The 9,548-nt window shown below is 47.0% G+C and overlaps 1 long non-coding RNA gene across 11 annotated transcripts in view; it reads right to left on the bottom strand.

Moving 5' to 3' along the window:
* LOC119285696 overlaps positions 1 to 6,191 on the bottom strand; it is an 8,041-nt gene extending 1,850 nt beyond the window's left edge. For 4 of the 11 annotated variants that reach the window (XR_005139698.1, XR_005139692.1, XR_005139696.1 and 1 more), the window contains exons 1-5: positions 5,719 to 6,191; positions 4,924 to 5,608; positions 4,747 to 4,817; positions 2,401 to 4,668; positions 2,109 to 2,291 (exon numbers count right to left, since the gene is read on the bottom strand). This is a non-coding gene — a long non-coding RNA (uncharacterized LOC119285696). Of the gene's footprint in view, positions 1 to 2,108; positions 2,292 to 2,400; positions 4,669 to 4,746; positions 4,827 to 4,923; positions 5,609 to 5,718 lie in introns of all 11 variants that reach the window. The other 7 variants (XR_005139697.1, XR_005139695.1, XR_005139694.1 and 4 more) reach the window with 7 other exon arrangements.
* Positions 6,192 to 9,548: the final 3,357 nt, after the last annotated feature.

Below are 9,548 nucleotides of genomic sequence, written 5' to 3'. Positions count from 1 at the left end.
CTGGGCGTTTCCGGCCGCCGTGTCCGGCCGCGGAGGGGCAGTTTAGCGGCGGGTGCACGCCCACCGGGCGCAAGGTGTTTGGCGATTTGCCTGCCTCAGTGATGGACTCGGATGACGAGGAAGTGCTCGCCGCGCTGCCGGAGGAGGAAGCCGAGGCCGACGTCCAGGAAGAAGAGCATCTCATGATGCTCGCTGCCCTCGCCCAGCTGCTGGCGAGCAATGAAAAGCCGCGGCGAGGTGGCTCGGCACCGTGGCGGGTGAAAGCAAAGAACCGGCATCGTCTCGAAGGCTACTGCATGCTCTACTCCAACTACTTCGCCGATGCTCCACTTCACGGCGACAAAACATTTCGGCGCCGTTATCGGATGAGCCGAAAGCTCTTCCTCAAGATCGTGAATTCCATCCGGGAGTTCGACAACTACTTCAAGTGCAAGATGGATTGCACCGATAAACTTGGATTCACCTCGATCCAGAAGTGCATGACAGCGATGAGGATGGTTGCATACGGAGCTCCCAGTGATTCACTCGACGACTATGGGCGCATGGCCGAGTCCACCAGCATAGAGTGTTTCTACAAGTTCTGTCGGGCAGTGGTGGCAGTGTTTGGACCGCAATACTTGAGAACACCCAATGCGGAAGACACTGCTCGGATCCTAGCACAGAATGCAGCAAGAGGATTTCCTGGGATGCTTGGAAGCATCGACTGCATGCATTGGAAATGGAAGAATTGCCCATTTGCTTAGCAGGGGATGTACAAAGGCGCCAAAGGCGGTTGCAGTGTGGTACTTGAGGCGGTGGCCACACAGGACCTCTGGATTTGGCACTCCTTCTTTGGTATGCCAAGAACTCACAATGACATCAACGTGCTGCAGTGCTCTCCTGTCTTTGCCAAGCCTGTTGAAGGTCATTCTCCTCCGGTGAACTTCGAGATCAATGGGCGGCACTACAACAAGGGATACTATCTAGCTGATGGCATCTATCCGAGATGGTCGACATTTGTGAAGACCATCTCAAACCCCATGCCAGGAGGCAAGAACGCCTGGTTTGCGAAGATTCAGGAGGCTTGCAGGAAGGATGTCGAGCGGGCATTTGGTGTGCTCCAATCTCGATTTGCTGTTGTCCGGTACCCCGCTTAGACCCTGTCGAAAGATCAAATGTGGGAGATCATGACTTGCTGTGTCATCTTGCACAACATGATCATCGAGAGCGAGCAAGAAGACCCAGTGTTTAACACTGAACCATATTACAGGCAGGGTCCTCTAGCCGAAGTTGATCACCAGCTACCGGCAACCTAGACTGCCTACCTCAGTATGCGTCAGGAGATCCGTGACCCACAGGTGCATCATGAGCTGCAACATGATCTGGTGGAGCACCTATGGAGGCTCAAGGGTGACGCCGGGCGCGACGTGTGATGAAATATGAGTTTTTACTTGTTGAACTATATAATTTGTATTGAACTATTTGTTGTTGTACTATTTTGTTGAACTATTTGATTTTTTGTGATTAAATATGTGATAAAATAATATTTATGTTCATAATTCAACGACGAGCCACGGCGAACCACGCCGAATATGGGCCTATTCTCGCCCATATGGGCCCTTTATTTGCCGAAAGGGGGATGAAAAGTGGGCCAATATCGGCGCCTGGGGGCGACGACTGGGCGCAAAACCGCCCCCAGCGCCGATTGTGTCGCCGGCTCGCCCCCAGGGGGCGATTTTTATGCGTCCTAGGGGGCCAACAGCTGGAGATGCTCTAACTTTGCATGTATGTATCTAACACAAACGCATCTTCAGAGGCACCCAATAGCTGAGATAACTTCAATCTAGACCCCAACAGTACCATACAGGAAAATCAAGTTGACTAAACCACACAAAAAGAGAGGATTTCAATCTGATGAACCCGGTGATGGAATACCTTTTGGTCCCTAGCAATGACAGTACAATGTAGAAAACAATTGATTTCATGTCAAATCTAACTCTTAGAAGGTCCCTAAAAAGGTCTGGACGACCAATACTCCTGTGATTCAATTCCATCAACCATCCCTTAAAGCATTTGTAAGCTTGACTTTTCTAGATTGAGTCAACACATGGAAAAATCACGTTGCTTACCTGAGAATCAGTGAAACTGTTTGGGATGATGGCTCCAGCAAATGCTACAGATGATGGTTGCACGAATCAGACATGGATGACACAAGCGCCCTACTGCCATTAATGGAGCCGCGAAGCCGCAAAACATATATGATCCAGTCGAGAGGCTAGAGAGGTAGAAGCAGACCCTCCACCATGCTCTACCTGATTAACCAAAGGATGTTCAGAAAGCCACGGTCCAGAACAAAAATTGATAACAATGATAATAAAACATGTAAAGTTGAAAATGATTTTGCGAGTGTCTAGGGCCAACCTGCTCCAGCTCTAGCTTTCCATCCCATTCGTATTCCACCTTTTCTTGAGAGGGAAATTCGTTTCCATCATCTCAAGAATTTTTCCTGGACACTAAAAACTAAAAACAGTTGGATTCAAGGGCAAGCCGAGTGGATCCATTAATTCCCCCCAAAACTAAAAATTGCAAACATAAAAAACTCATACAGCTTTACATGTTTTTCCATTTTTTTTCTCAAGATGGCAATCATAATGCATGAAGAGAGAGGCCAAAAGATTGACCAAATGCATATGTAACTGCTACTTTTGGCTCAACAAATGTATATTTAATTGCAATTGTGATCTTGACTTTTCTAGATTGAATCAATACAATCTTTTTCGGTGCATCAACCATCTTTCAACTAACAATTGATTCACTAATTGTTCTGAAAATACATGGCATTAGTTCAAACCGAGGGGATTCAAAGATTGGAGAGAAATCAGACCGGGGGAGGGTAAGCGGAAAAACTTCATGAAGATTTTGACTGCCGCTGCTGCCGTCCTCATGCCTCAACCGCGACCTTCCAAGCGCCAATCACCCGCGTACTTCCACTGCCAGTGCCGTCGAGGCCATGCTCGTAGGATCTCCCATGCAACTGTCTCCTATGATTTGTGTGGATGAAGGAGTGGCTGGTGGCGAAGCCGGCGGGGTTGTGGTAACCATTGTTGAGGTGGAAGCAACGGGGAGGAATCCCAGCGGTGGTAGGTAGGGGGAGCCGTCATCAGCCGCATCATCGATTGTTGCCGGCGGTGGGAGGCCGCGGGTATGGGGGCACTTGGGGTAAGAGTAGGCGCGCCGACGGGGTAGGAGGCGGCGGCGCGCGGCGGCGCCGGGCTGGGCGTGGCAGGACGCGGCAGCGCGGGGAGGGGCAAGGCGTGGCAGGAGGCAGCGGCGCGGGGAGGGGCGAGGCGGCGGCGAGATGGAGATGAAGATGGGATCGGGAGGCAGGTTCGTGACTCGTGAGGGTGTCTTTTTTTTCCTTTTCTCTCATGTGTAGTGGTTCGATTGACTTATCACGAGGACTGCGGGTTGAATACCCAAAACAATAGGGACCTTTTCGTAAAAACACAGTGACGGTGAACCCGACAGACTCAACCCGTGCTTTATTATTACTAGTATACATAAACGTGCCTGTGCATTGCAACCGGAAAACAAAAAGCACCCAATCCCAACGCACAGGTCCACGCCCTTTATTTCAATGTAAACTTAAAACATCTTCCATGCAATTTCTTAAACTATTTCTCACATAAACTTACCAGCCAATCACGTCCTTCGACTGTACCATACGTATGCCACCTACAGTCATTTTCGTTCATGTTTCGAACAGCTGCCTTTTAAACCGCCCCCGAACTGGAGGAACATAAGGTCCTAGGTATTGCCAAATCTGCAACTAAAAAGTACTTTGATGTTGTACAAATATTTAACAAACTAATAATCATGCAACGAAGACCTTGTTGTTCTTCAGCCAACGGCAAAGCTGGCGACTTCACTGCTCATTGCTGAGCGAGTGAGTGTGCAACCAACTTTAGGCATTCTGAAGTTTACAAAGTTACCATGGTAAAAGAGCAAGAGCACCAACCAACATTTATTCACGAAACAAAGAAATTAAATGATTCAAGACACATGTGAGTGCATCTGCTCTGAAAATGAGCGTCTTCACTATTTCATTTGGAAAGTATTCATTGCTTACTGCATTTGGGAAGCTAGCAAGTAGGTGAGATTCTTCTCCTCTGCTGAATCCATGGAAAATTCAGTGCCCACCATTTATTCAATACAGTATAACAACACACCAACTTATTAGGGTAAGCATCACCACGCTAAACTAAACTTAACCAAATTCAAATCGAAACCTTTTCTAGATAGCTATGGAGGGATTATCATATAGAGGTACATAACATAAATTGCCCATCGAGCTGCTCAAGCGGCGGCTGTGGCGTACAAACCGTGGTGTTGAGCTGTTGTGTGCAGACCGTGGAGTTGAGTTGTTGTGTGTGCGCAAGGATTTGATCGGCTGGGCGACCACGGCATCGTCAAGCTCAAAAAAAAATAACAGGCCCCTAACCAAGAAACATTGGCCATATGATGAAATCAATTAGCACCAATCAACCACGAAAAGAAAATGGGTCAGATGGTACCCACGGTTGGATGAGAGGGGAAAAGGAAAATCCAAGCAGCAGCAGGAGCTCGAGCAGAGACCAAACTTATATCTACTCCGACCAAACTGGATCACTATTTGTTCATCAGCGGCATCTACACATGGAGAGGATAAAAGATCAAGACTTTGATGCCTATGGGTTCTTAAAACTCTCAGGATCAATTAACACTCACGTGGATTGGATGGATGGATGTACCAAAATCATTAATCTATGCCAAACAGAGAAAGGTCCTTTATAAAAAGCCTGAAATTACTGAAAAAGTCTGTCAATGCTAGTAAAACATGAAAGTTCAACAAGGTTGGTGTATGCATTGGTAATGCAAGCATTCATTCATATTAGCTAGAGGTACCTTCCAATAGCCGGGCTACTAAAAAACATACATCCCCTCTCGCCATGTACATGAGCATGCTTCCTCAAGGCAGCCACATCAACAAAGGTCTTGCTGTAGTTGTCATAGTTGCAGAAGAAAATGATCTATGTGGCCGGTTCGACCTTGTGCGGCTGCGTCTCCAGCTCCTGCTCCTGCACTTCTTTTCGTTTTCCTTGAGGTTCCAGTAGACATCCTATTTGAGCTCTTAAACAACTAAACCACAAAATTAGTTTTGTATGGTAGGAGTTGAATTCAGGTTTCATATACGAATTTAGAATTTGTACTCAGAAGTGGACATACAGTATCCCCGCAAAAAAATCCACATGTATAGTACATAGTTTGGAAAAAAGTTACTCAACAATATCTGTGTGAAGCAAAAGCGTAAAACCAAAATTTAGATTAATAATAAACTATGAAACATTCTCATTCACCACAAAACACTATATAGCTGAAACTGGTGTTCACTTCCTCGACGACGTACCTTGCGCACATCACCTCCCCTTCCTGCTCGAAAAAGCACATCCTAGAAGATTAGCATGTTTTATTTGAAGACTACAGAAAATTTCACTGTACCAGCCAAGTGCTTCTTAGTGGCCATCTCAGATTGGTTCATAGGACAGAAACAGAAGCAAGGGTGCAATTGGTCCCTACTGTCTTGAAGATCCTGCAGCACAAAACCAATATAAGTGCACTTCTGTACTAAACCAGACCAAACAAATCAAGAGAACTATTAATTTTTCTGAAAAAGATCAAGAGAACTATCCTAATCCTCACACATGAACATGGACGCACATCACACGTCCAGCCGCGCACATCATGGCATGCTAGAGGAGAGAGGGGGCAGGAAGTGGATGCTTTTTGAGTGACCTGCCTTCTTCCTCTCCTTCTATTCCTTCTCTACAGAGAGCAACCGCCCAACCTTCATGGCAGCCGTCGCTTGAACCCTGCAGGTCGCCGCCCACGGAGCCGCTCGTCGCCGCAGCCCCTGCGGAATCGCCAGATCCACCCGCCTCCACTCCATTCCCGGTGCCGGCCCTCGCGAGCTCCTCCCATCGTCCTCATGCATCGACCCGAGCCGCCATGGACGGCCGCTGCGTCCGCTTTGATTGCAGGCGAGCGAGCGCGTCCGACGCTTACGGCCCCGCCTCATCGCCTCCCCTCCTGCTCCTCCTCTTGGCCGGGCAGTGTGCCGCCCGCGCCCTTTATGTGCTCACCGCTGTCTTCCTGCTCCCGATCCGATCGGAGCACCGCCGCTCGATCTGCAGGACAAAAAAAATATCACGAACCGTTTTTTCTTAACTCACCCAGGACTGCGGGTTCATTATCGAAAAACAGAAGGACTTTTCTGTAAAACTACCGCGACCCGTGCTTGAAAAGATTATTATTGTTATTATTAGCAAAAATGCTCGTGCATTGTATCGGGAAAAAAAAATATTTTTCATGTTTAGTTTGTGGGTACATGAGTTGCCAAGGAAAGACACTACATATGTGATGCTATCAAGATTTTATCTTAATCAAAAACTTATTTATCCATTTGCTAAAGTATCATACATGCACAGACATGCATTTGTCTACATAAGGAGATCTTTAGTTGAATGCCTATGTGTTGCTATGCAAAAAAAATCAATTGATCGTGACTTAATTCTCTTATCATTCAAGTAACATAAATCTACTTTAGTCAAGACAACACGGGACAAAAGTCTCATATGAAAAAATAATTATAGATGAAAGGTATTTTGGGATGCTAGCTTGGGAAGATGGTATGTATTGCCGTCCTTGAACACTTAAATTTGTTCATAGCCTCCTCGCTCTTTTTCAAAAAACATCATACATTAATATCATGGTTAGCAATCTCTGATAAGAAAATAGGCAGTTTTTCGATTAAGTTAATCCATGAATAAATCATGAGCATGACATGGACAGCATTGATAACACACTGATTACGATCTAACAGAGCATGTACTACGCATATAGTAGAAACATCTACGCATATCGCTAGTACTGCTACAACAGAAAGAAACACGAGAGAGATAAATGATGTATACCCTCCAATCGGCCGCGCGGCGGTGGTGGTGGTGGCAGCAGCCGCGGCATCCTCGGCGGCCTTCTTGTCGGCCTCGGCCTTCTCAGCGGCGGCACGGTCGGCGTCGGTCAACATGGTGATGACGAAGGTGATGCGGACGTAGATGAACAGAAACGAGCAGTCGCGTAGTCGCTACCCAAAAACCTAGTCGCCCCTCTCCCGTACAGGATCCGGAGAAGCGGGGTTTCGGAGGCCTGCTCTCCCATCAACCGTGTACGCGGTGAACGGGACGGAGTCGCCGGCGACAACAGCAGCAGAGGAACGACGTGGGCGTGGAGGCGGAGATGCGTTCTGTTTCGTGGCGGCTAGGGTTGGCAGCGCCCCACATATATATGTGCAGCCACGCGTGGAGAGACGTGGGCTGAACCCACGTCCAAGTCGGTAGCCCACGATCCGACATCTCAGATCGTGGTCCTACCTGTCAAAGACTCTCCGTTCCTGACCGGCAAAAAGAAGCGCATAGGAGTGAGCTCGGCTCGGCTCAATCCCGCAACCCGCGGCGCGTCGTGACGAGGCGTGGCGCGGCGAGGCGAGTGGAGGAGGAGGAGTGTGCGAGGGTCTCATCTCTTCTCAAGCTCCAATAGCATAAGGGAGAGAATCCCTTATAAACCACTCCAACTCTCCTTCCACTTCCGGGGTGGAACTAAACTTCCCACCACCTTGTCATGCCACCTACATGGGCCCTTGAGATCAAATCTGAAATTGTCATATGGGCTCTAGGCCCATCTCATATTTCAAAAATCCCCCACCGGATCTTAGGGGCCCACTTTGTCCTTTGTTCCAAACGATGTTTTGATATACCAGCATCTCAGTGAAGACCGATTAAGGTTGAGCTCCACCTAGACCAAGTAGTTGCACTCCTTCACAACTGAACAATGGACTATGCCTTGAATTGTTAGTTTGGTGTCAAGAAGTTTCACCACAAGTCTCACTGATACGAGGCTACCGAAGGCCGACCCCTCGGGTGGAGCATATTAGTCACACTCCTGCCCTGTTCATGAGCTTGCTAGAGATCACCACAATCTCATAAACTATGACTAGCAGTCGGGCTCATATAGGTGTGTTCCTCCAAAGATCGCTCTGTAGGATAGCATCTTGCTTATGCATATAAGCCTTGGAACACATTAAGACAATAGTCATTCTTCCATACAGTTTCCGAGAGTATTGCATCTCCAACGGAGTGGGTTAGTAAAGTTACTCTCCTCAGTTCACCACTGGCTTGTTTTCCCAGGTCCTACTTCACGGGATCTTCGATCACATAGGTTGGGTTACTACCATGGCAACTCATGTAGGTCTCATACCCATCTCCCTTGATGCGCTATCTATCACAACACGTGATAGCCCTTTAGTAAAGGGATCTGGCAGATTCTTAGCCGTTTGAATATAATCCAACGCTATCACTCCGGAGTTCCTCAATTTTCTAACAGCTTTCAATCTCATTCTTATGTGTTTGTTGGACTTCATGTTGTCCTTTGAGCTCTTCACCTTGACAATAACTGTTTGATTGTCACAGTTCATAAGGATGGCCGGAACCGGCTTCTCAACCACTCGCAAGTCCATTAACAGATTTCGAATCCATTCTGCTTCGCCACCCGATGTGTCTAATGATGTTAATTCTGCTTCCATTGTCGATCTGGTTAAGATCGTTTGCTTGCAAGACTTCCAGAAAACAGCACCACCTCCAAGAGTAAACATATACCCAGTTGTGGCCTTCATCTCATCAGCATCAGAGATCCAATTCGCATCATTATACCCTTCAAGTACCGACGGGTATCCGGTATAGTGAAGTCCATAGTTCATAGTACCTTTCAGATAGCGCATAACTCTCTCAAGAGCACGCCAATGTACATCACCCGGTTTGGAAACAAATCGGCTCAGTTTGCTAATAGCAAATGCGATGTCAGGCCTCGTTGCGCTCGCTAGATACTAGAGTGAACCAACAATCTGAGAGTATCTCAATTGATCTATAGCTGTGCCTTTAGACTTTTGAATCATCACACTAGAATCATATGGTGTTTGAGATGGTTTACAGTCCGAATATCCAAAACGACTCAACACCTTCTCAACATTATGGGATTGCAGAAGTGTAATCCCACCCTCATCATCTCTCAATAGCTTGATGTTCAAGATAACATCAGCCACCCTAAGGTCCTTCATCTCAAAGTTCTGAGATAGGAAAGACTTAACCTCCTCGATCAACTTGAGATTAGTCCCAAATATCAGTATGTCATCAACATACAAACACAATATAACTCCTTCGCCCCCACCATAGCGATAGTATACACATTTGTCGGCCTCATTAACAACAAAGCCAACAGATGTCAACGTTTCATTAAACTTGTCATGCCATTGCTTAGGCGCTTGTCTCAGGCCATACAAAGATTTCACCAACTAACACACCTTTACTTCCTGACCATCCATCACAAAGCCATCAGGCTATTGCATATAGATTTCCTCCTTTAGCTTTCCGTTCAGAAAAGCCGTCTTAACATCCATCTGATGAATGAGAAGACCATGCAAG

The sequence above is a fragment of the Triticum dicoccoides genome, chromosome 4A (genome assembly GCF_002162155.2).
Source record: "Triticum dicoccoides isolate Atlit2015 ecotype Zavitan chromosome 4A, WEW_v2.0, whole genome shotgun sequence".
Taxonomy (NCBI): Eukaryota; Viridiplantae; Streptophyta; class Magnoliopsida; order Poales; family Poaceae; genus Triticum; species Triticum dicoccoides.
Note: the sequence above shows the minus strand (reverse complement) of the source record. Positions and strands in the feature narration are given on the sequence as shown.